Consider the following 26,585-nt stretch of genomic DNA (forward strand, 5'->3'; position numbering starts at 1 on the left):
AATAAAGTCATTGGTCACTATCTTCCTCGTCCTGTGCAGTGAAACCACTGAAGTCATCTCCTTCGGTGTCGGAGTTGAATAGCCAGCTTTAGTTGACTTTTTGCACTGAGTCAATTCCTCACGCTGCCGTTTCCAACGTCTTATCATCGACTCATTAAGACCAAGCTCCCGTTCAGCAGCTCTATTTACTTTTCCAACAGCCAGATCAATCGCCTTCAACTTGAAAGCAGCATCATATGCATTTCTCCGTGTCTTTGCCATGATGAGGGTGACAAAATGACTACCGTAATCAGAATGATGGGAAGTTTGAGCCCGCTCGATTTAATCTAAACAGTAAACAAAACAAGTTGTTTTGACCTTAACCCGTTCAGCAATTTCATTGGTCAAATGAAAGCTTCACGCCGCCAAAAAACTGAGCACGTCACAGAATGTTTTTTTTTAAAAAAAATTTTAATAAAATTTGAAAGCGGGAAAAATCCATATATTAGCCGCGTCATTGTATAAGCCGCGAGGTTCAAAGCGTGGGAAAAAAATGCAGCTTATAGTCCGGAAATTACGGTAAACGAAACATAAAAGTAATTCATATGACTCCAGTGGTTCAATCCATATATTTAGAAGCTATATGATAGTTGTGGGTGAGAAACAGATCAATATTTTTAAGTAATTTTTTAACTATAAATCTCCACTTTCACTTTTACTTTCAGATGTGAAAGTGAATCTAAACAGGCACCACATGTGACTTCAGATGTAAAAGTGAAAGTGGACTTACAGTAAAAAAGGACTAACATTTTTATCTGTTTCTCATCCACACATATCATATTGCTTCTAAAGACATGGATTTAACCACTGAAGTCATATGGAAGAATTTAATGCTGCCTTTACGTGATTGGAGTTTCAAAGTTCTGGCCACCATTTACTTACAGTGTATGGACCTACAGAGATGAGATATTCTTCTAAACATTTTTGTTTGCATTCTGCTGAAGAAAGAAAGTCATACACATCTGGGATGGCATGAGGGTGAGTAAATGATGAGGGAATTTAACATTTTTGGGTGAACTATCCCTTTAAGCACATTTTACCCCCAAACTCTAATTTCTGCAACTAACCAAGATGTTTTACTTTTCAATGATGATGCATTACTGTAACACAATCATTTCTTACTGTATTACATAAAAAAAAATACTGTTGTACAATGATTTATACTTTAGAATTAGTATAATGTATAATTGTTTCACGTTGTGGTAATGAGAGTTAGGGGTATAATGTGCATAGCTGTCATGCACATAATGTCACAGTGTAAACATTTTGATGTCCCTAACAATAGGCTTAATTTCTATATGCAAAATACAGTACATTTTAATTTCCAGTGAATAGGACCAGGTCATTTTTTGACAGGTTTCACGTGAATCAACCTCTCACAGCCTCTGTATAATTTGTAGAACCTGACAGTGTCAAAATAATAATTTTTTGGTGCGATCATTAGAAACCTATTTGTATTAACCAGTAGATGGCAAAGGTGAGCTTTAATGCATGTTGTGTATGAACGTGTGCAGATGTGTAATAAAGTAATTAAAAAAGGTACTAAATATGTTGGCATTTGAATATTGTCTTACTCTAAAACGGTCTTGACTCGATTTCTGACTTGGATTAAAAACATACCGGCCCCCTCTCTTTTTTCTTTCTTTCTCTCTGCTTTTGTTTAATTATTTTCTTTAGTTAGTCCATCACAGTGTCCTTCACATCTTCAGTCCATCACAGTATCCTTCACATCTTCCAATGTGATTGCCATAGTGTGTTGAACCCATTTCAGTTTTAGTTGCCTCTCTCTCTCTCTCTCTCTCTCTCTCTCTCTCTCTCCCTCCCTCCCTCTCTCTCTCTCTCTCTCTCTCTCCTCTCTCTCTCTCTCTCTCTCTCTCTCTCTCTCTCTCTTTGATTGCTGTTCTGTTGGATCATTTCTTAATATTCTTCCACATCATAACTGAAACACCTGTCTGGTAAAATTGGTTCAAGTTACAGTGCAATTATTTGTGTTTATGTTGTGCAGTAATTTAAACCCAAGCTTATTGGATTTATCCCAGTTATATTATGTTCATCTGATCTCTAGCAGCGGTAGTTACAAGTCTTAAAATAAATAGTGGTTCTTACTAAAGTCTGCATCACTAATACTATTGCTCAAGTACTTAAAGGAATATTCCGGGTTCAATACAAGTTAAGCTCTGTCAACAGCATTTGTGGCATAATGTGGAGTACCACAAAACATTATTTTGACTCATCCCTCCTTTTCTAAAAAAAAAAAGAAAAAAGGAAAAGAAAAAAATAATCAAGGTTACAGTGTGGCACTTACAATGGAAGTGAATGGGGCCAATTTTGGGAAGGATTAAAGGGAGAAACATAATGCTTAGAACTGTATAAACACACATATACAGTATTAATTATTTTGTAAAAAACTAAATGTTTTGGAGAATTAAGGTTGTTTAACAATTATTATTATGGTTGTTTTTAGGGTTATGACATTAAGACATGGAAATGAAGTTGTAATATTAGACGTAACTTTACACAAAAAAGGTTAGTAAGTGATTTTATCTCACTAAAATCATATTAACACGTATGTTGTTTATGTCTTGTGGCCATACTTTAAAACTGAGCATTTGAATGTTTACAGATTGGCCCCATTCACTTCCACTGTAAGTGCCCCACCGATGCCCCAATCAGCGGGAGAGAGAGCGAGAGAGAGAGAGAGAGAGAGAAAGAAACACACACTGTGTGTGTGTGTGAGTGTGTGTGTCTGAATGTCAGCGTGAAGCAGTGTGTTATTGTGTGTGACTGAAAAGTGCAACAGTAAATATGTATGTGTACTGTACAACTTGCTGCTGAGCACAAATAGAAATTTTTAGAAAATTTCAGCTCTGTAGGTCCATACAATGCAAGTGAATGGGTACCAACATTTTGAAGCTCCAAAAGGACATAAAGACAGCATGAAAGTAATCCATATGACTAAATACATACCTTCTGAAGCGATATTATAGGTGTGGGTGAAAAACAGATCAATATTTAAGTCATTTTTTACTGTCACTCTCCACTCCCTCTCTCCACTTTCACATTTTTCTGTTTTAGTTTTTGGGTGATTTGCATTATTCGTGCATATCGCCACCTACAGGGAGGAGAATTTATGGTAAAAATGGACTTACAAATGTATCTGTTTCTCAGTCACACTTATCATATCGCTTCTGAGGATATAGAATTAACCACTGGCTATCTGGAGTTTTATGGATTAAAGTTTTAGAGCTTTAAAGTTTTGGTCACCATTCACTTGCATTGTAAGGACCTACAGAGCTGAGATATTCTTCTAAAAATCTTTGTTTGTGTTCAGTAGAAAAAAGAAAGTCATGCACATCTGGGATGGTATGAGGGTGAGTAAATTATGTGATAATTCATTTTTGGGTGAACTATCCCTTTAACTTGCATTGAACCCGGAATATTGCTTGAGTGACTTGACTAAGTCTTTTGATTTAGGTCTGTAAACAACCATACTGTCTACAGTAGCAAACACCTAAAACACCAGTGCTATAAAACCCACACTGAACACCTAGGCAACCAACACCCTAGCTTTGGGGTAAGTTGTCATGGCAACAAATTTGCAAAATTAGATTATTTTCTGTGGTAATCAACATTATGCTCACAATTCTGTTTATTGAGCTTAACTAGTTCTGAACCTGGAACAGTCCTTTAAGAGCCCTCCAAAAAATCTGTGTCTGTTGAAACATCTTATACTCTTCTAATTTTAAATAGCTGTCAGTGGAGAAAGTATTTTTGCCCTCATAATATTATAGTTACAGTATGACATACCAGCAGGGGTTAACTGCTCAAACCAACTCGCCAAACCCTGGCCTCCTTGATTTGATGTGCGTAATTTTCAATTCTAAATGCTTAGACCCTCTGTACTGAGACATTTACATTCTCTTCACACCCTTTGAATTTCTGATTAATCTGATGGGTCAGTTTAATTCTTAAATATGAGACATACACGTCAATAAGAAGTATAAGCCTAATCAAGACTGGCACTGATGATCATTATGATTGTTCTATATTAAAATAACATAGAGACCATTAGCATGTGATTATGCAAATTGTCCCTATCAATGATGTTCTAATCATAATTATATATGCCTTTGATAATGATGTATAATATAATAGAGTCTCATATGTTTCGAAATTGTGAAAGTGACCACTAATGGTTAATATTGGTTGACAGGACTGGAACAAAATCCCAATACATCTAAAAAAAAGTGTCTGTCTAACAGTGTGCAAAGAAAGCCAATAGACCTCAAATTTGCTACGCTTAGCGCCTCTCATGTGTCTCTGTGATTAGCTGGAGCGGTTACATTTTCTGAGACACAAACAGCCAATTACCACTTCATTGAGATGTATAAATGCATAGCTATGTTCATCAGCCACTGCTTTTATTTAAAGAGAAGTTAAACGATAGATTTAGAGAGTAGTAACAATGCTGAGAAGCATAAAGGATACACAGATATTAATGGCGGTGATGTGAATGTGGTAATTAAGATTTCCATTAATGAGTCAATAATGAGCACTCTTTCACAGTGTGTCAGAAGACACCCAACGGGCAAATAAGAAACTGTCAAGTAAGTACTGTTGTTTTATATGGGGACCATTTTTCTTGATGTAAAAAATAATCTATTTGTAAATTATGGAAATCATCATCATTACTATAATCATTTATTATAACATGCATTGCTAATGTTGTACAATATGGTCCTCAATGCAAAAACATAATGCTGATATTTCAGAACGTTTCTCTGTATTGTTATACTCTGTATCATAATGCTGTATGAAATAATAATGCTCTATAATAATGCTGCATAATGTTGCTTAAGCTTTGGGTTAATGCCTTACAATAACACAGGAAACTCACGAGATTTGCTTCAACAATATCCATAAGACCTAAATTAACACCTGCCTACATGGATGACAGTTCAGAGGGGAATTAAGAAGGAAATAATTTGATTTGTCATTATTGCTTATGAATTTAAGCCAATAGGCCTCATGATTGATGGATGGATGGATAGCTAGCTAGCAGGGTAGCTTCCAAAACACTGTTCATCATGCATCATATTAATAACATTGGGACTTTGCAGTTCATGGTACACACACACACACACACACACACACACACACACACACACACACACACACACACACACACACACACACACACACACACAAAACAAACAAACACACACACACATACAAACACACACGCACACACACAAAACAAACAAACACACACACACACATACAAACACACACACGCACATACAAATACACACACAAACAAACACACATACAAACACACACACACAAACACACACACACACACACAAACATACACACACACACACACACACACACACACACAAACACACACATAAACACACACAAACATACACACACACACACACACACACACACACACACACACACACACACACACACACATTATGCTTGTTCAATTTACTTAAGTAAAATGAACTAAAGCAACCCAGTTCTAGAAAATTTTGTCACAACTTGATTTTATTGTGTTCTATCCATTTAAATTTGCAAAATGGAAGTTTACTTAATCCATTTGATTAAGTACAAATTTACACTAATACTTTTTGTCCAACCCTGTACACGATTGAATCAAGTTCAGCAAAAGAGCTATTTCTTTGAGTGTAGATTGCTACATTTCAGTGTTTGATTTAAGAACATTTTGTTACTTTTTTATTCTTATAAAACCAGTGGAGCTTAACCAGCTGAGAATCACTGAGATAATATTATTATCCAGACCCGATATAAATAGCCTTTTATTGTCTAGACAACAGCTGAATTCTGCACCATAATAGCTTCAAACAAGTGCTCCTAAACACTCTCACGGATCCATTAGCCTCTCCCACATCACTAATAATACATTACACATTGCAACATTTCACAAACATTTCCAGCTTGAGTAATGCACTGTGATGAGTTTTGCTTTTAAAAAATTGAAGGTCTCCATAATTCGCTCTTAGATCTACAAAAAAGTGCTCAAATCTCTGTCTCTTTCTGTTTGCTCTCTGGATTTACCGCAGTACCTCTCTGGTACTTACTGTTAACAATCGACACCTTTTTAAAGGGCTTCAACACACACTCACACACATTAGAGGGCCTGGATTCCCTGCTGAATTTATGAGTCGTCTAATCCTTATCCGTGCAATCTGTCACTCCCTGCACTTCCTGCATTGGCATTTCAGTCAGCACAACCAAAAACTGGCAAGACAATTTGTTACAGAACTGGATCTCTCAGTGGTTACAAAAGAGCAATTGCTGAATACCAAACGACCAATCTGTGTCCGAAGCTGTGCTTTAAATGTTAAAATAAGTGAGAAATATCGATTACACTATCACTTTATGGAAAGGGGGTGCAGATGCTTTCCTGACTGTAGGGAAATGCACCCTGTGGCTCCTCCCTTGACACACAGTTTATTCAGCAGAAATAATTGGTAATGCTAAATAGCTTAGAGGTAAAGTGCGCAGAATGATCATTGACACTTTTCATATTTATACGTGTGCCGATCACGTCTCCTGCAATTTTTGCAATACAGAAGTGGTGTTAGAACTGATGTTTAGTAATTAAAGGAGCATGCACAGGTGAAATTGAGCCTGTATTTAAAACACATTGGTTAGTTTATTGTAGTGTGAATGTGTGTGTGTGTGTGTGTGTGTGTGTGTTTCAATTTCAAAGCTAAAATCTCTCAAGATCTTGAACGAAGCTCTCTGCCTCTCCAGAGTCCAACAGTATAGATGCCGAAGTAAAATTGACAGTCAAAAAGACAATTGCGAAATACATTTTTAGCGATAATGTATAAATCTTTCAAGCTACCATGTAAACCAAGGTTGTATATGCAATAATATATGCAAATTAATTTTTAACTTGTTTTTTAAATACATTTTCAACTTCATTATTTAAAGATTTGTGTTTAAAGGAATAGTTTAACCAAAATTTTTAATTCTCTCATTATTCACTAACCTAGATGCCATCCCAGATGTGATTTTTAGAAGAAGATGGAGCTCTGTCAGGTCGTTATTATGGAAGCACACTGGTGCCAGCACTTTGATGGTCCAAAAGTCACATTTAGGCAGCATAAAAGTAATCCACACTCCATTCGATCAATGAATGTCTTCTGAAGCAAACTGATACATTTGTGTAAAAAAAAATTGACAATTAAAACTTTATTAACTTTTAAAAAGCACTTCCTGCCAGCAGCTGACGCATCATGTACAGTAGCTGTTGCACCTTGTAAGCACGACGCTTATTTACAACAGAAGAATATCCATTTATCCTCACTGTCCTCTTATTCCAACAGAAGAAAAGACATTTCCAACCACATCAGAGCCCTGGATGGAAGCGTTGACTTATTTCTTACATAAACCCATCGATACACTTCAGAAGACATTCGATCGACTGGAGTCGTGTGGATTACATCTATGCTGCTTAAAAGTGACTTTTGGACCGTCTAAGTGCTGGCACCAGTGTACTTCCATAAGGACCTGACAGAGCTCTATTTTCTTCTAAAAATCTTCATTTGTGTTCTGCTGAATAAAGACAGTCATATACATCTGGGAAGACATCAGGGTAAGTGAATAATAAGAGAATTCCAATTGAACTATTCCTTTAATTGGAGGATTCCCAGTGAATTACTACACTACCCATAATCCTGTATAGCGAGATCCACCAATCTCAGAACTTGTTGTTAATGTAAAAACAACATTTGTGGAAATCTCCACAGTTTTTATTTCCATAATAAAGAATTACATCTTCATAATTCACAAAACCACCTAAAATATGTAAAGAAAGTAAATAGTCAATTTTGATTTCATGTTGTGAAATTAATGTATATAACTTTTAACCATTATTAACCATTTTTGTCTCTGAGTTTGAAACACTTCCTTGGTTTAAATTAAAAGTTGTAACAATGTGATTCATCTTGGAGCTGGTTGGTTTTGTTTAAGGGTTAAAATTCATGATTAAAACATTTTCTGAAATGTCTGTAGTTAAATGAATGGGAAATGTAGGCCTACTGGTTAATTTTTTAGCTCTAAAATGTCAGTTCCTCTGCAGAAAAGATATGTGTGATTGATGATCATGAATTTGATTATTGTAATTGTAAATGATGATCATAATTTAGACATTTACGGCAACAAATAACAGCAGAAGTACCAAACGGAGAGCAGAAAGAAGGGCGAATATATTGCAATCCTGCTCATCCTACAGGAATCCTACTGCAGGGATGAACCAATCCAAAATAATGTGCTTGAGCTGGGGCAATTTCTTTTCAATCACAAGGATTCGACTAAATCTCAGTTAGTGATCCTAAAATAATGGGAGCTGTTGTGGACAAAAGGAGGAGACAAAATAAATCCACATGAATCAGGGCTGCTGCTCCAGATCACATCAGGGTATTTTTGCTCCATCTGACATTAGTTGTCTAAATCCAGGCCACGGCTGATGTTTACCGCTGCTGTCCACATTTCCTTCTTGATCCATTTGTGTACACAATGCCCTTCTGTCTCAGGTAGCTTGGAACATGTTATGTTCTGCTAACAATGTACAACTGAAGAGAAAGTGAAATATGATAATTAAACTTTCCTGGTTCTCAAAAGTGGATCCAGATTTCTTTTAGAGTTGTGCTCCAATCCAGAACTGAATTGAGAATGCCTTTTAAATTGCAATTCGGTCCCTCAATATGAACTATATCCAGACACCAATCCAGAACTATCATTTAAAATGGGGTTCGCGTGATATGAGCGTGAAGCGATCGTCTGTGTTCCCCAACTGCTTTCGGGTCCTTGAATAACGTATAAAGTGCGAGTAAGGGCAGCTGGTGGACTTTCTGGTGCCCTCCTATGGTAAGATTGTGCCCCCCTAGGAAGTTGTTCCCTACGCAGACTACGTGGTATGTGTATAGGGAGCGGCGATACTGAATGGGGTAATGGAAATGACAGTGGTTGAATACTTTTGGAATAAAATTGCATCTTTTTCTTGCTCAGGCAAATTTCAGAGCTAGATAAAAAATATAAACGATGAAGTCATTGAAATAATAAAAAAAAAGGGCGGCACGGTGGCTCAGTGGGTAGCACTGTCGCCTCACAGCAAGAAGGTCCCTTCCTCCGGGTGCTCTGGTTTCCCCCACAAGTCCAGAAACAAGCAGCTTAAGTGAATTGGAGACTCTAAATTGTCAGTCTCCCAGCCACAGGGGGTTGTGTCAGGAAGGGCATCCGGCGTAAAACTGTACGCTAGATCAAAAATTAAATACATATGTGAAGCGGACCCAGCATCCACACGGGACAAAAAACCCCCAAAACAAACAAACCAAAAAAGCTAGGAAAGAAGAAGATTGTAAAAAAAAAAATATATATATATAGGTGATCTTATAACCAAAAGGAAAAAAAAAGTTGCAATCATGGGACATAATAGTGCCTCTAGAGAAGAAACAGCAACATCCTGTTCATCACAGGTTTTCTAGCATGTCATTGTTATATTGGCGATTGAAAACCATCTCCTTCAATGCTTGAATTATATTGCTGCAATGGAAAGTCAATTTGTGTGGCTTTTCCTGTAGTCTGTTGTGACTATTCCAGCTAGATGTGTGATGAGTCCAGACATTTGCAGTGTGAGCAACCAGCATTATCTTTTCCTGATTTTTCATCCATGTAATCCCACTTTGCCATAATCAGCCAAGGATTTCATTGAATCAATTCTTTTAAACCTCACAGAGTCTATCCTCAAGTTCATTCTTTTTTCTCTCTTGTTCTCTTTTTCTTTTGTCCAAAAGGGCTCTCGTAGGGTTCTGGTTTCTGCGCCTTTTCATTTAACATATGGATGGGGAAAAAAGGAAAATCACATGTAATTTCAAGCTAATCCACTAAATGCAGATATCCACTCTTTGGTTTCTGGTTGTAGAAAAGAGTATTTCTACACATTATAACAAGTTATGCATTGGATATGTTTAGGCATCATCGAAGATTATTTAATTTAGCATTTATTTGTTTGACATATTGTTCTGAAGTGTCAGTTTTTTGCAATGATGCCACATACTGATTACTGTCAACTTGACTATGGTGTTACAAAGGACAGACACAAAGTAAGCATTTTTCTTACCTATCATTTATATCAAATATCAAACATCTGAATCCAATACATTGTGAATGTGCTATAGTCTCACCACTTCATTTCTATGTGTGTGTTCTGCATGCATTGTGAATGTGCTATAGTCTCACCCCTTCATTTATATGTGTGTGTTCTGCATTGTGAACGTGCTATAGTCTCACCCCTTCATTTCTATGTGTGTGTTCTGCATTGTGAACGTGCTATAGTCTCACCCCTTCATTTATATGTGTGTGTTCTGCATTGTGAACGTGCTATAGTCTCACCCCTTCATTTCTATGTGTGTGTTCTGCATTGTGAACGTGCTATAGTCTCACCACTTCATTTCTATGTGTGTGTTCTGCATGCATTGTGAATGTGCTATAGTCTCACCCCTTCATTTATATGTGTGTTCTGCATTGTGAACGTGCTATAGTCTCACCCCTTCATTTCTATGTGTGTGTTCTGCATTGTGAACGTGCTATAGTCTCACCCCTTCATTTATATGTGTGTGTTCTGCATTGTGAACGTGCTATAGTCTCACCCCTTCATTTCTATGTGTGTGTTCTGCATTGTGAACGTGCTATAGTCTCACCACTTCATTTCTATGTGTGTGTTCTGCATGCATTGTGAATGTGCTATAGTCTCACCCCTTCATTTATATGTGTGTTCTGCATTGTGAACGTGCTATAGTCTCACCCCTTCATTTCTATGTGTGTGTTCTGCATTGTGAACGTGCTATAGTCTCACCCCTTCATTTATATGTGTGTGTTCTGCATTGTGAACGTGCTATAGTCTCACCCCTTCATTTCTATGTGTGTGTTCTGCATTGTGAACGTGCTATAGCCTCACCCCTTCATTTCTATGTGTGTGTTCTGCATTGTGAACGTGCTATAGTCTCACCCCTTCATTTCTATGTGTGTGTTCTGCATTGTGAACGTGCTATAGCCTCACCCCTTCATTTCTGTGTGTGTGTTCTGCATTGTGAACGTGCTATAGCCTCACCCCTTCATTTCTGTGTGTGTGTTCTGCATTGTGAACGTGCTATAGCCTCACCACTTCATTTCTGTGTGTGTGTTCTGCATTGTGAACGTGCTATAGCCTCACCACTTCATTTCTGTGTGTGTGTTCTGCATTGTGAACGTGCTATAGTCTCACCACTTCATTTCTGTGTGTGTGTTCTGCATTGTGAACGTGCTACAGTCTCACCACTTCATTTCTGTGTGTGTGTTCTGCATTGTGAACGTGCTACAGTCTCACCACTTCATTTCTGTGTGTGTGTTCTGCATTGTGAACGTGCTATAGCCTCACCCCTTCATTTATATGTGTGTGTTCTGCATTGTGAACGTGCTATAGTCTCAACCCTTCATTTCTATGTGTGTGTTCTGCATTGTGAACGTGATATAGTCTCACCCCTTCATTTCTATGTGTGTGTTCTGCATTGTGAACGTGCTATAGTCTCACCCCTTCATTTCTATGTGTGTGTTCTGCATTGTGAACGTGCTATAGCCTCACCACTTCATTTCTATGTGTGTGTTCTGCATTGTGAACGTGCTATAGTCTCACCCCTTCATTTCTATGTGTGTGTTCTGCATTGTGAACGTGCTATAGTCTCACCCCTTCATTTCTATGTGTGTGTTCTGCATTGTGAACGTGCTATAGCCTCACCCATTCATTTCTATGTGTGTGTTCTGCATTGTGAACGTGCTATAGTCTCACCCCTTCATTTCTATGTGTGTGTTCTGCATTGTGAACGTGCTATAGTCTCACCCCTTCATTTCTATGTGTGTGTTCTGCATTGTGAACGTGCTATAGCCTCACCACTTCATTTCTATGTGTGTGTTCTGCATTGTGAATGTGCTATAGTCTCACCACTTCATTTCTATGTGTGTGTTCTGCATTGTGGCTGATGTATGTTTTTTATTTGACACATTTAAAAAATGTGTTTTAGTCTTTTCCATTAATTTCCTATAGTGGGTCAAAAATGACCCGAAACACCTCAAGTGTTACTTTTTACTGTGTCACATGGCATCAGATGTGTACAGATGGCAAATGTAGTAAAAGCAACCAAGTCCTTGGTCCACTTCAATGAAGGCTACAATTTTAATGAAAGAAACAATATCAAAATGGGTTAAAACTGACCCGAACACCACATGAGGGTTTAAGTCAAATGGAACATCATAAGTGACCATCTTAGAACACTCTACATAGGCACAACTTATGAAAAAAAAAAATACATTACATTTTTTCCATAGTGGAAATTATTTGTAACATTAACTAGTAAACCCTTAAAGACAGACATCCTGTGAGCTCCAAGTTTGTTTATCGATGGTATATGCTCATGTTGGAGCCATCAGTCCTACTTATTTAAACGTAACAAATTGAAAAAACACATGCACGCACGCACGCACGCACACACACACACACACACACATACAACTCGCTTCACTTTTGGTGCTCCTCAGTGGATATTACATTCTAACAATGGAGCTCACACATGCCCATATGTCCAACAACACTTACTGCTTTGGCCACTGGGGGCAGTGTTTGAAATTTCGATAAGCAGACGGATTTTAGCTAAATTATATATTCAATAAGCAGACGGATTTTAGGAAAATTATGTATTTGTATATATCTGACTATTTTGCAACAAACTTAAAATATATGGTTCCTGTACTTCTAAACAACAACTTACGATCAATAGTTTTATATAATTTCATTGTTTTTAATTTGATTATGTCATTTGTAATGCTTCATAGGTTTGTAGTTAATTCCCTATTAGTTAAGACATTACACAGTCTTGTGCCTTTGCCTTTAAGTCTGATTTTCAAATCCATTTTTGCTTCAAATCAACGCGTGTAGTCTTGTGATTCTTCTCAGATCTGGTTGGTTTGGTTCATGGCCTAGGATGCTTTTATGAAGACTTTTGAAATCTTATGGAAAAAATGAATGGGAAAAACTCTTCCGGAACCAAGGCAGCTTAAAAAGAGGGTGGCATTGCACTCTATGTAGTTTGGCTTCAGTAGGTTGCTAAGCTAATACAACAATATTCTAGTAACTCTAAAATATAAAGCAAACACAAATATTAGGTAAAATAGCCCTTTTTTTTTTATATATGATTGACATTTTTATCAATATTGCTTGGTACTTAAAGGTGCACTCTTGTGCAATCTTGGACTTACACTGACACTTACGGGCTTGGATGCAGCATTATTATAAATCAATAGTTTTAGTTTCAGATTGTAGAAATGAAGTATTCACAGACAGGCATGATTAGTTTAATCAGTGAGTGAAAGTGTCAAATTACAGGACGGTTACTGAGATCGTCGTCTGGTCATGTGATTCTAACCACGATCGGACCCTCTCTACCTACAATAAAACAGCTTTTATAAGGCTACTGTTATGACCGGAGTCTTCCTTTTAATGTAAGTGCTCATGATTTCCTACATATATTGCAAAATTACAATTCAGTAGTAATTCAGAGTAAACATTTTTAATGAGGAAAAAATGACCAATTGCAACTTTAATGATGCTAGCCAAAACAAGGTATCTTAAAAGACAGTATAATTATGCTGCCTAGGGAACTCTTTGGAACTGCCTGTCAAGAGCGCACCTTAAAATGCTCCCTTCATAGGCAGCTCGCTAGGTTTTGGACCTGAGGCCATTAGAAACTTTCTGAATCCTTTTCAGATCAAATCAAATATAAATATGCAATGAGAGACAGTAGAGGTAGATATAGACAGGAAACAGGGAAAGACATCTCCACTCACAAACAGTTCAAATCAAGTTTTAGTCAATGTTTGAAGATTTTATTAATTTAAGTACCTCTCAAACTCTGAAGGGGTCACTGGGGATAAAAACAGCACATGGTAGATGCAGCCTCAATAATACATTTGCGCAGTGCATTGTGAGAAATATTATTGGGAAAAGTAGGACTGGCTTCTGTCAAACCAATACCATAAAAGCATTCGGATAATAAATTCCCAACTAAGAGACAGACGTGATCTTTCTTTTCAGGTAAATAATAAAAAGGAAGAAAAAAATAACAAAGGATTTAGTCCCATGATGTCTCATTATTTCAACCAGGCAGGTTTGTTTTTCACCCTTTGCATTTGAAACATCATTATGAAATTTACATATCTGTCCACAGACATTTAATACAAAAACTTTCAATAATAAAGTGAAAAAAAAAAAAAAAAAAAAAGAGAAAACATCTGAAAGATATAATCACACTTTAGAGATGGCAATATTCTGTTTCAGTTTTCTTAAAATTTTAATTACATCTCTAGCCATGTGTGAACTACACAAAGTATTAATTAAGCAATTTTACAATGAATGAACATAATAATTATTCTATGGCTGAATGCAGATTGATTACTGTCAGATGCACAGTAATTACCAAACCTTTGACCCTAACCTTTCAACCCCTGCAGTCATTATCTATGACCTATAATAACCCCTGATAGAAGGGGAAACATGCTGCCTTATTTTCTAGGAGTATTGAATTAGACATGGACTGGTTCCCATTAATTAGTGCAAAATGCAGCCTTGTAATGTAGGAAGAACAGTTAAACCCATTCATTTGTGTAAGATCTGTCAAATCTGTTTTGAAACATTTCTTTTCTTCTTTTCATTTAGTTTCATTTCATGTTGTTTAGTAGACCACCATTTTTGTGCTACTGAAGGTTCTGGAGCATATGTGATCCATCACCAGTGAGATACTGTAACTGACTATTATTATTTTATATGGACCTGGCATTGGAAAAGAGATGGATTATTATTAATATTACGGCTTTTCTGCAGTATGTTGGGTTTCTCTTTTTAAATCCGAGCCAGAGTTGAATTATTTGGCTGTGCATATCTAGACTTGACTGTTTAGTTCTTCGTTAATTGCATAATTGAGTAAAGTCGATGTCACTGATCCAATCTGCTTAAAAAGGATGGTTGTATTTTTTTCAGGAGTGATTATACACAATATGCATTGGATAACAGCTCTTATTTCAGCAAAGACAATTGCCTTTTGCAAATTCCCTAAACATCTGTGCTACCTTAGTGTGCAGTAGGCCTATTTCATCTTATTCTAAGAGTTATTCTTAAAGTATGCCAAATAGCAGTATGGAAAAAAGATGGAAAAATGTGCCATTCAAATGGGTGTATTTGCATCGTTACCAGACTTTTATAATACCTTTAGTGAATCAGGTGCAAAAATTTTGCAGTCAGCGTGTACAAATAAACAACACAATACTATCCCCATAGAGTGTTCACAATACTGTAAGGAATATTGCACATGAAATATTCAGCGTGTTTGCTTATAAGGCTTGCTGTTATGCTTGTGTGTATAATGCATTCAGTCTCCTCCATTCTTACTGATTGAATATGATATATGGAACAGCGTGGTACTTTTATATCATTCTAGCACATGCTATAAATGAAGTACTGAAACCTGGAAGATGATCCTAAAGACACCTCCATCTCATAGCATCAGTCAGCTATCTGGACCTCTTTTGAAGTCACCAGTGCAGTACAGCATTTTGTGCTGGGTGTCCCATTTTCTGATTTACATATTGATAGATTTACCATGAATGGGAACTCATTTCAACATTGAAGATTCAGCTTAGAAACGAAAGTGAATTAATTTAGATTCCCATTTCCAGCACTCACAAGCTCTGGATGCCCCTTAACCGACCCAAAGCAAGAGCGAGGCAGTAGAGAAGGATGTCACAATGATTATGTTTGACACAATAGCACTCAATAAAGATAAGAAAGTGAAATTTAAAATACATAAATGGCCTAGAGAATAAATTTTTTTTTTTTTAAAATGGATTTGAATTTTTTGTTTTTATTTTGATGTTTGAATATTTCTACTACCAAAGAATTGGCATTACAAAGCTTTAATTTGTGGTTGTGAGTCACTTGTTTATTCAGTGACCAATTGCTGAATGATTGAATGAGTGTGGCAGGGCACACCACACACCTGGCCCCTAATCAGGCTAATTAGCCCTCGAGAGGGATAAAGGCCGACCGAAGATGGCAGTGAGAGAGAGAGATTTACGGACAGCTGTCCGACACCTGTGTGTGTGTCTTTTTGGTTACGTTTATAATTAAAATATTATTTATATTGTCAAGCCGGTTCTTGCCTCCTCCTTTCCATTAACCCCTTTACACTGGTACCGAAACCCTGAAAGGGGGAGGGATGCGCCGTGGAGTTCTCGGCGCTACCATCCACCCCAAAGGAGCAGCCGTGCCCATCCAGCAGAGGACGGAGGAGCCCGGCCGCCTGAAGCGGAGGAACAGCCGCTGACCATGAGGGGAGGAGGGGCTCCCAACCATATATATACAGTATATACAGGGTTGGTGAGTAATGGAGTACATGTAACGGGATTACGTATTTAAAATACAAAATATTAGTATTTTAGCCGTCGACAGCAAGGAGTCAGGTGCTCTAAAATGCGGTTAATTATGACTGACGTCACTTCCGATGAACATGCCCCACAGTAAAAATTCTCACCCCCAACACTGATTGACAGGTGTCTTTGTAAGGCATCGGAAATGCAAGCGCTATGGAAATTGCGATTCCTATTGAATTTTGATGCCAAGGAAGTGAAACAGCAACCGTGTTAATTAATACTGCTTTTCCAATTTGACAGGGTCATAACTCAGGAACATAGGAAATACAATAGCAAATGGACTTTGCTTTTACTATTGAAATTTGGCAGACAAATTTAATGCAAACGGTAATATGCAATTTACAGTTGCATTTGGATTATGTCACAATTTATGCATTCACAAATAGAAAACGCAATTGCAAATACAATTTGTAATTCTTTTTGAAAATAGTCCTGAAAATCCTCTCATAGGAATCGCTGTCACCTCCTCTATTTCTGTTATACTGTGTCATGTTTTGAGATTTGTATAATTACTTTAAGCTGCATCAAATGTTTGGAATTGTGCGAATGGGTGCACCAGCAGCACTTCACAATGCACGTGAACCGTTCCGATAAGGCTGAAAACATCGTATCCATCCATGAACACAGAACAATGCTTCACCCCCCTTGAGCTTTCCGAACCGGCTAGTGAATAGATGCTATTTACACTAATTAGCAACAATCAAAAAGCATCTTCTTTGCACTAAGTGCAAATAATGGCAGATAATAGTTGCATCCATAATTAAGTACTAACACACAGTAAAGGGTATCACTGCAGCTTGTTTATTGTCTCACAGTAACCATAGTATCACCATGGTATTTTGTAGTAAAATTATAGTTACCACAAAATTAAACAAGGTTACTATTAAAACAATATTACTGCAGTATCGCCATGGTAAATTGCATTTAGGCTTCTGCCAAAAAACATGGTTACTACCATTATTATAGTAAAACCATTGTACATTTTACCCAGATCAAACCTTTCTCTCAACTCACCGACCTTCACTGCAATCGATGCAAGGAAATCAACCGTTATATTAATTTGTATTTATTATTATAAGTAATATTAAAGGAAATATTAGGAGAAGAGACAGGAAGGGAAACAGGATGGGAAAAAGTGGGACAAAATGTGGAATTTAACCCAGGACGTCTGCACGAAAAAAAGCACATCCACATCATCGTTACTAAATCTAACCCTAAGCCTAACTTTAGTAAAATCAAGTGCGACTCTTGCGAGACATTGGCATGGTTACCTTGTAGACACAGCCTGGCACAACAATGAAAGACGTACATTTAGCACATGTTGAACATAAACAGCAATTAAAAAACAGTGGAGACAGATGGAAAAACACATTTGGTGTGATGTGAACCCTTAAAAAGGCTGGCGACTATTACAACAAATTATTGGAGATCTCCATTAACAAAGAGAGACGCATGGAATTCATGTTCAAGTAAAGGTAGAATATTTATTTATTTCTTCAAATCTGTGTTGTGGATACTAGTAGGGCACAGCACACCGTAGAACTCACGGCCATGTTTAATAGTGAAAGGATGATTATTTCCACATGCAAAATGCAACGAGCACTTACAGGATTGGGACTAAACAGTTGTGTGGCCACAAGAAAGTCACTTGTTAGTGAGGCTGATCGGAAAAAAACGACTTCAGTTTGCTAGGGAGCATAGAGATTGGACTGTGGAGCAATGGAAAAAGATCATGTGGTCTGATGAGTCCAGATTTACTCTATTCCAAAGTGATGGGTGCGACAGAGTAAGGGAAGTACATGAAGCGATGCACTCGTCATGTATAGTGCCCACTGTACAAGCATCTGGAGGCAGTGTTATGATCTGGGGTTGCTTCAATTGGTCAGATCTAGGCTCAGCAATGATATGTGACATAAAAAAAGAAGTCAGCTGAATGTACTGAATGACCATGTTATCCCATAAATGGATTTTGTCTTCCCTGAGGGCATATACGAGGATAACAATGTCAAGATACATTTGGTGGAGTGGTTCAGGGAGCATGAGGAATCATTTTCACACATGAATTGGCCATCACAGAGTCCTGACCTTAATCCCATTGAAAGGATGTTCTGGAGAAGACTTTACGGAGTGGTTTGACTCTCCCGTCATCAACACAAGATCTTGGCCAAAAATTAACTGGACTAGGATTGCTCCGATACCAAAATTTTGGCTTTGGTACGATACCAGCCCTGGTACCTCAGTATTGATACTCGATACTTAGGCAACAAATTAAAATAAAGAAGATTTTTATTTTTTTTATTTTTGATGAAATTACTTGACTTAAAGAACTGCGTTATAGATACAAATTATGCCTTTTCTTTTTGAATTATTCTGGATTCCATATTTTAATGAAATGTTATGATCAAATTGTGTTTAATCAAATACATACTGTACAGCATTAATCAATGAAAATAAAATACTTAAAAAAAAAGAAGACCTTATAATATTATTTCAACGATAATAAAATATATAATATTTTTGGTAAAAAACAAAAAAGATGCACAACAGAGCTTTACAGTATTAATGTAACATTAAATGAAAACAATCTGATAACATGAGGCAAAAGGCTGCCATGGCTGAACCACAACATGCTGATATTCAGTAAACTTGCTTTTATGATATTGTTTACAGATAATAATATTAATAATATAACCTTTTAATACTATACTATTGTTATTATGAGTATTATTGCAACTACTTTGAATTGTACACTTTTATACTGTAGTAAAAATGTTTATGTTGTAATATCTTCAATTTTACACATCCGATTGAATAGAGCTCTTATTTCAGTGGGACTTTTATTTTGAAAGACATTTGAAGTTTGTGAATTGTTTGTTATATCAAGCTTCCTGCGACTCGCAGTCTGAAATCTCCGAGCAGCAATGATGAAAACGGTCATTTGAGAGTTCACAACCAATTATATACTAAGCAAACTGCTCTGCGACTCTGCAGATGGATACTATAGGACACATTGCATGAAAATCAAGCATTAGTAGTGTGTATTGCATTTGTGTGCATGAATGCTTGTGTGTGTGTGTGAGTGTGTGAAGATGATGACAGAGCAGGACGGAGCCCCTCATTCGTTCTGTGGTGCGTATGTGACTGTTTGTTATTATTATTTTATTATTTTTATTGTAGTGAACATACATATAGTTTTGTTAAACCTAGGCTGTTAATTGTTTTATCTTTTTCTTTTTAAACTTTGGAGTGATACCACGCTCTCCGCATGGCTGAATTTATTAATTATTTATAAGCTTTTGCCATTCACTGACTGTCAAAGTGAATAAAAAATACCAGCAAATGTAACGCATCATCAAATCATATTCAAATGCAAACATAGAGGTACATGCATGATGCATATGCAAATTGATCTCAATATTGACCCATTGTTGTGAATGTGGCAGATGGAATTTATAATTCTTTAGTTATACTATGCTAAGCAGCTTACTAGTAATTATGGAAAATGATTTCCTTCACTTTTGGTTCCGTAACACTGCCATTAAACAAAGCAAACGGACTGATTTGAGTTAATTGATTAATGGGTTTGTGCAGTGCATGGACATGGAGACCAAGGGTGTTGCCAGGTGATGATTTGCTGATTATTTAGTCAAAAAGGATGATCAGCAGCTTTAGGCCACCTCTCAGCACCAGTGTTGTTGTATTTGCAGCTTAGTTTCAATAAATGTTCTTGCTGTAGTTTTGAGTTGTGAAAGTATAGTATGTCTACATAGCACATTGAACTCAGAAAAAACTAAACAAATCCATTATATGCTCCTTTTCAAACACACACGTACATCTAATATATGGTATTACAAAAATGTGTATCTTCATATTATGCCCTAATGTTCCCAGGATGGCCCCCCTGTAGTTTGTAATATGTCTCTCTGTGAACAACAGAACCATGACAGTTCAGCTACATAAATCCTCTCTGTTTTGAATGGGTCTTTAAATACAACGAGCTCTCCAAGCTGCTGAGAGGTCTGCGGACCATGCAGAGTATTTCTAAAGAACACAATTCCTTGTATCCAGTATCTACAGAGACCTCATTAAAGAATGGGTTAGAACTTAAAGGCATGATGTTGAATTTTAAAACACAAAGTGAGTGTGAATGAGGATGCTCATAAGATTACGCTTTAAAGATGCTGCAACCTTGAAATGACACTCTCTGAGTTTGCTCATATTTGTTTTTGCAAAGGTAATAACGCTCCAACATTAATATTACGTTGAATTGAACAAAAACATCCTGAGACTGAATAAAAGGAATACTCCGGTGCAATACATAAGCTCAATTGACAGCATTTGTGGCATCATAAGTATTATAACAAAAATCATAAAAAAAATAAAATAAAAGCAAAAATCAAGGTTACAGTGAGGCACTTATAATGGAATTGAATGGGACAATTTGTTTGGAGGGTTTAAAGGAAGAAATGTGAAGCTTATAATTTTATAAAAGCATTTACTTTAATTCTTCTGTTAAAACTAGTGTATTATTTGAGCTGTCAAGTTTTTTAATAGCTGTTTTTACAGTTGTTTTTGGATTTTAGGATTTTGTCATTGCAAAATGGTATATAACCACACAGAAAAGGTTAGTAAGCGATTTTATCACACTTAAATCATGTTGACACACATATAGTTTACGTCTTGGGGCTATACTTTTGAATATTTTAATGTTTACAGATTGTCCCCATTCATTTCCAATGTAAGTGCTTCTTTGTAACCTGATTTTTTGCTTTTCATTAAAGAAAAGGAGGGACACATTGAAATACATTTTTTGGTAATCATCATTAGGTAATAAATGCTGTCAATTGAGCTTAACTTGTAACCCGGAATATTCGTGATGGATCGTTGATCCTTGTATTTAATCTAGATTCTCTGGTGGATCTTTTCCCTTCAGGATTATGGATAGCATAGTTATTCACCAGGAATTCAGAAAAGCCATCTAAAAAAAAAAAAAAGTTGTAATAACAAGGACTGATGGCTTCAACATGCATTTACATTGATTGACAACCTCAGAGCTCACAGTAGGTCTATCTTTAAAAGTTTATAAGTTCTCCTACGGAAAAAATGAATGGGATGCCGTTTTGCTCTATAGTGAACCCTGACATACTTAGATAGCTACAAATTTAATTGCTTGTTAGGGCACAGTAGCATGACTTTGATACGTGTGCAAATGGATAGGATGCCTGTAACTTTGTAGAGAAATATTTTTCACCTCAAATAAGCAAAAACTTTCAGAATCAGAATGAGCTTCAATGGCAAGTGTGCTCACATACACAAGTATTTTTTTTTGTGATAGGAGAAACAAGTGTACACAGAACATTACAGTGAAACACAGAATATAAAACAAGGTAAGTGTATAAATAGACATACTAAAAAATAGGAAATATAACATAGAATGGTGTATGTACATGTACATGTGGTAATATATGTGCATGGTAGGGGTATGTACAGCTATTGAATTAAATATGAGTGAATTTAGCCTGTGAATTGATTGCGGAGGGATTTCTCCTTGAGTCCACTATAATCTCCACTGTTTTGAGCTCCGTGTTCAGTTCAAGGTTGTTGTGACCGCACCAGACAGCCTGTTCAACTTCCTGTCTGCATGCAGACTCGTCAACATCGCGGATGATGCCAATGACCGTGGTGTCATCTGCAAACTTCAGGAGCTTGACAGAGGGGTCCTTTGCAGTGCAGTCACTCATGTACAGGGAGAAGAGTAGTGGAGAGAGAACGCTGAATCCCTGAGGAGCACCAGTGCTAATAGTGAGAGTCCTGGATGTAATTTTCCCCAGTCTCACTAGCTGCTGCCTATCCGTCAGAAAGCCGTTGATCCACCGACAGATTGCGGTTGGCACGCAGGGCTGGGTCAGTTTAGTTGAGAGAAGATCAGGCATGATGGTATTGAAGGCTGAGAGTGGATTGTCAATTAACTGACAGGACATAGTTGGCTATAACTTTCTCTGTCTGCACTCTGTAGTTTTATCTTTGATTAGATGTTATGGTGGTTTAAGGTCATACAGCACTTGGTCTTAACCAGAAACTGCTCAAATCAAACAAACCCAAACAGGAAGACACTTCCCCTCTTAACAGAGGAAGAAACAGAGTCAGATCAGATGAATGTGACAGTCATTTCCTACAAAACCATCTGCAGTGAAATCCTCTATAAAATCCACCCACTTTCCTGTGACTGGTACAGGCTGTCTGTACATCATGGACTTCATTTCTTAATAAGGATAACTAGATTTGTACGTTTCTGAAGAAAATGTGAGTGGTGCTTGTCCATGCAAAAGTCGGCACCGTAATGCTGTTGTGGGTTGTTGCCAGGTCATTGCTAAGTGATGGTTAAAGTGTTCTGCATGGTTTTTAGCATTTTGCTACGCAGTTGTTAGGATATTACTAGGTGGTTGATATGGTTTTCTGAGTGATTGCCAACATAGGGTGCGTCTCAATCAGCTCCCTAGTTCAGTAATCAGGGCAATGTACAGGGAGTCATTTTTAGGGCTGTCTCAATCATAAAATCGTTCCAGTGCACTGAAACGTTCGCTCCTTAAAAAATCACACAATTCACCGTAAAAAACAGGGAACATCGTTGCTCACTATATTGCTTTTACGAAAATGTTGCCATGACATCTGAAGTCTCTCAAGTCGTTAGAAGACGAGCACAAGTGTGAATACATGATGACAAATCTTCATTTTATATTAAAAAAATATGTTGTTTGCGATTTCATTCATAATTACAATGAAACGGAAACAATCTTTTGAATATTAGAGTTGTTAAAAGAAGGTTTAAAATACACTCCTTTATATTTTTCTCTCTATTTAATGTAATTTATCTTTCATAATAACACTGTACATTTGAATATCTTCAACGGAAATGAACACTAGTGTCATTTATACAGCGATGGTGCTGATTTGAATATGCAAGCTTGTTATCTGTCGCAGATGGTTGAGTCAGAAGTGTCCCAATGTTCATTGGGTGGACAACCTTGCCAGTGCCGAATTTGTGTTCCCGATATACTGATTCATGGCATAGGGAGGTATGGAGCTGAGTGAGATGCACTCATAGTCTCACGAATAAACCGTATGACTTGACTCGTACGAAAAAGTACGACTTCTATTCCCATAGAGACAAACCAATCAGCAAACAGAATTTCAAATGGATACAATAGAGGCTAGTCTCCATTTAACATTTTAGCTAGTCTCCTAATTTGTTTACTCATTCCAAATTTCTTTATGCAATACAATTGACTGATGGATCCCTTGCTCCAAACACAGATATGTTCACTTTTACTATTAAAATCATGGTTTGGTTTGGGTAAGGGTTTAGACTGTATGGTTACATTTGGGCGAAGCGGTTAATCTTAGGAAAAATCGTAATAACATAGTTTGTTGGTTCGTTTTTTTCTCTCTATGGGAGTAAAAGTTGTCAGTTTCTGTACGAGCCAACATCACCAGAATCGAGTTGTATATTTAGTTGTAAATGATGTAATACAGTCAACAGGAATGCATATTTTATTAAGCATATGCCCTAACTCTGATCCTAAACATGCAATTTTACAGCAAAAATAGCACCTCAGAATCGCGTTCACCAGAGCGATTGTGAATATGATTACTTCTTCTTCTATGATTACTACTTAGCACTAGATTGATAAAATGCTATCACGTTTGAATTGATGCAGTAGTGTATAATGGGGATGCTGCTTGTCAGTAATTCAGCTGAATGTTGTTGATTTTAAGGTACATAATCTTTCGGATGCAACATGTTGATTTCTCGTGTGATCATGTTCAGGTTGGGAAATAACTGAATACATGTAACGGGATTACGCATTTAAAATACTAAATATTAGTAACTATTCAACTACAGCTACTGTACTATTTAAATTGTTGGTACTGCTCACCAGCGCCTCTTCTTCCTGAGACGGCTGAGGAAGTTTGGAATGAACCACCACATCCTCACACGGTTCTACACCAGCACTGTATATATATATATTTCATATACTCCTTACTTATTGTATTGTATATTGTGTATTCTATATTGTGTGTATTGTATATAATTATTGTGTTGTGTAAGTATGTGTACATTTGATATGTAAATTGTGTTGTGTAAGTATGTTGTTTATTGTAACTGGTATATGTCTCGTCACTGTCATGACTGCTATGTTGCTCGGAACTGCACACAAGAATTTCACCTACTGTTGCACTTGTGTACATGGTAGTGTGACAATAAAGTGATTTGATTTGATTTGATACTGTAATCAGAATACCGTTACTGAAGAGATTACTTTGCTTTTTATTGTAATTTGGTTCATTTAATATTTAGTCTATTCAGTTGGAAAACATTTATCCATATAAATGACACAATCTGAGGAGCTTTCAAACAGCCGTGAAGCACTTGTGATTTTGTTTCATGTATACAAGCGCTTTCACTCTGTTATGAGTGAAATATGACATAATTTAGGAACTTTCCCTTGGGAGCTTAATAGAGTGGTTACAATGTGTTTCTACAGCTTAACAAAAAATCAGTTAGAATCGCTTTGACAGATGAGACATAAATCCAATAAAAACACGATTACATCCCTTATCCATGTTTTTTACGCTGTTTGGGTATTTTAAAAGAAATGCTAACCAATGTTGCCTTTAACATTGTATATAAAGCTACAATTAATATTGTTTCTGCCTCAATCTATGAACGCAATCCACACACATTCAGAATAGGATGTCATTGTTTACACTCTGTCAGGTTTTGAAGTTTGGAGCAGCAAGAATAGTAAACATTGTGTAAATTGTCATGTGAACATTTAGCTTTATGCTAAGATAAAATGTTTTTGCCTTTAAGTGCATCTGTTACCAGGCATGCTTATATTTTAAGAGCATAACTTGTTCTGTTCTAAGAACTTTGATATTAGGGAAAAGATGTACTGCAAAAAATATTTATTTTAATATTGTTTTCCTGTAAAAATATCATAAAATCCTTAGAACAAGATACATTTACTGTATTAAGATGCTGCATAAGATATTTAGGCATTTTTTCAGAAAATGTATTTGTACAGTGAAGTTTGTTGTACTTTATTTACTTCTTTATAATCAAAACAAGTGAAAATTAAGTGCCGAGTAAGTAATCCAAAATATATAGATTACGTTACTGACCTTGAGTAATGTAATGGAATATGTTGCAAATTACATTTTACAGCATGTATTCTGTGATCTGTAGTAGAATCCTTTTTAAAAGTAACCTTCCAAACCCTGATAGTGTTGTAAGTTTAGAGATTTTTCAAAAACCCTTATCCTAAATATTAGCAATAGTAATGATGGTCACAATTAATGCCAATTTTTTTGGTTTAGTTCAAGGATAAACAGTGAAGTTTAGGATCTGAGGAAATTCAAACAGTCAGTACTTTTTTCAGCATTTTAATACACATTTGATGCTAAGAATCACTGCCAGGAATCAATAACATAACACATTTTTAAGCGCCTTTGAGCAAGCAGCTGAGAAAGGACGAATACATCAAAGATGAGGGGCCGAAGGCGGATGCGGTCCCGGCCCGCCTGCACATAAATTCTGCATAGGCCTGTGGGTCCTCTGGGCCAAACCTCAGAGGACCAGCATCATGAAAAGTTGATGTGGTAAAATACAGAAGGAGCACTAATAAGAGACAGCGAGGGAAGAGCAGAGAATGTGAAAACTGCAGGCAGGATGGAGAATAAAAAGAGACAAGTGGAACAGACGAGAAAACCAGCAGCTGTGAAAACTTTTGGCAAGTCTGAATTCTGTCTGATCACAAGTATGGAGTTTGTGAGACAATTTAGATCAAATGAAGGGAAGTGCTGATAGGCAGTGTATTCTATTGTGGCCAGATCTTCAAAAACAATATTTCTGCTGGTAAACATTTGGACATAGTGGAACTTGGTAAATAAATGAGCATAGATAGCGAGAGTGACAGCCAGGGAAAAAG

The sequence above is a fragment of the Xyrauchen texanus genome, chromosome 41, assembly GCF_025860055.1.
Source record: "Xyrauchen texanus isolate HMW12.3.18 chromosome 41, RBS_HiC_50CHRs, whole genome shotgun sequence".
In the NCBI taxonomy this organism is placed as follows: domain Eukaryota; kingdom Metazoa; phylum Chordata; class Actinopteri; order Cypriniformes; family Catostomidae; genus Xyrauchen; species Xyrauchen texanus.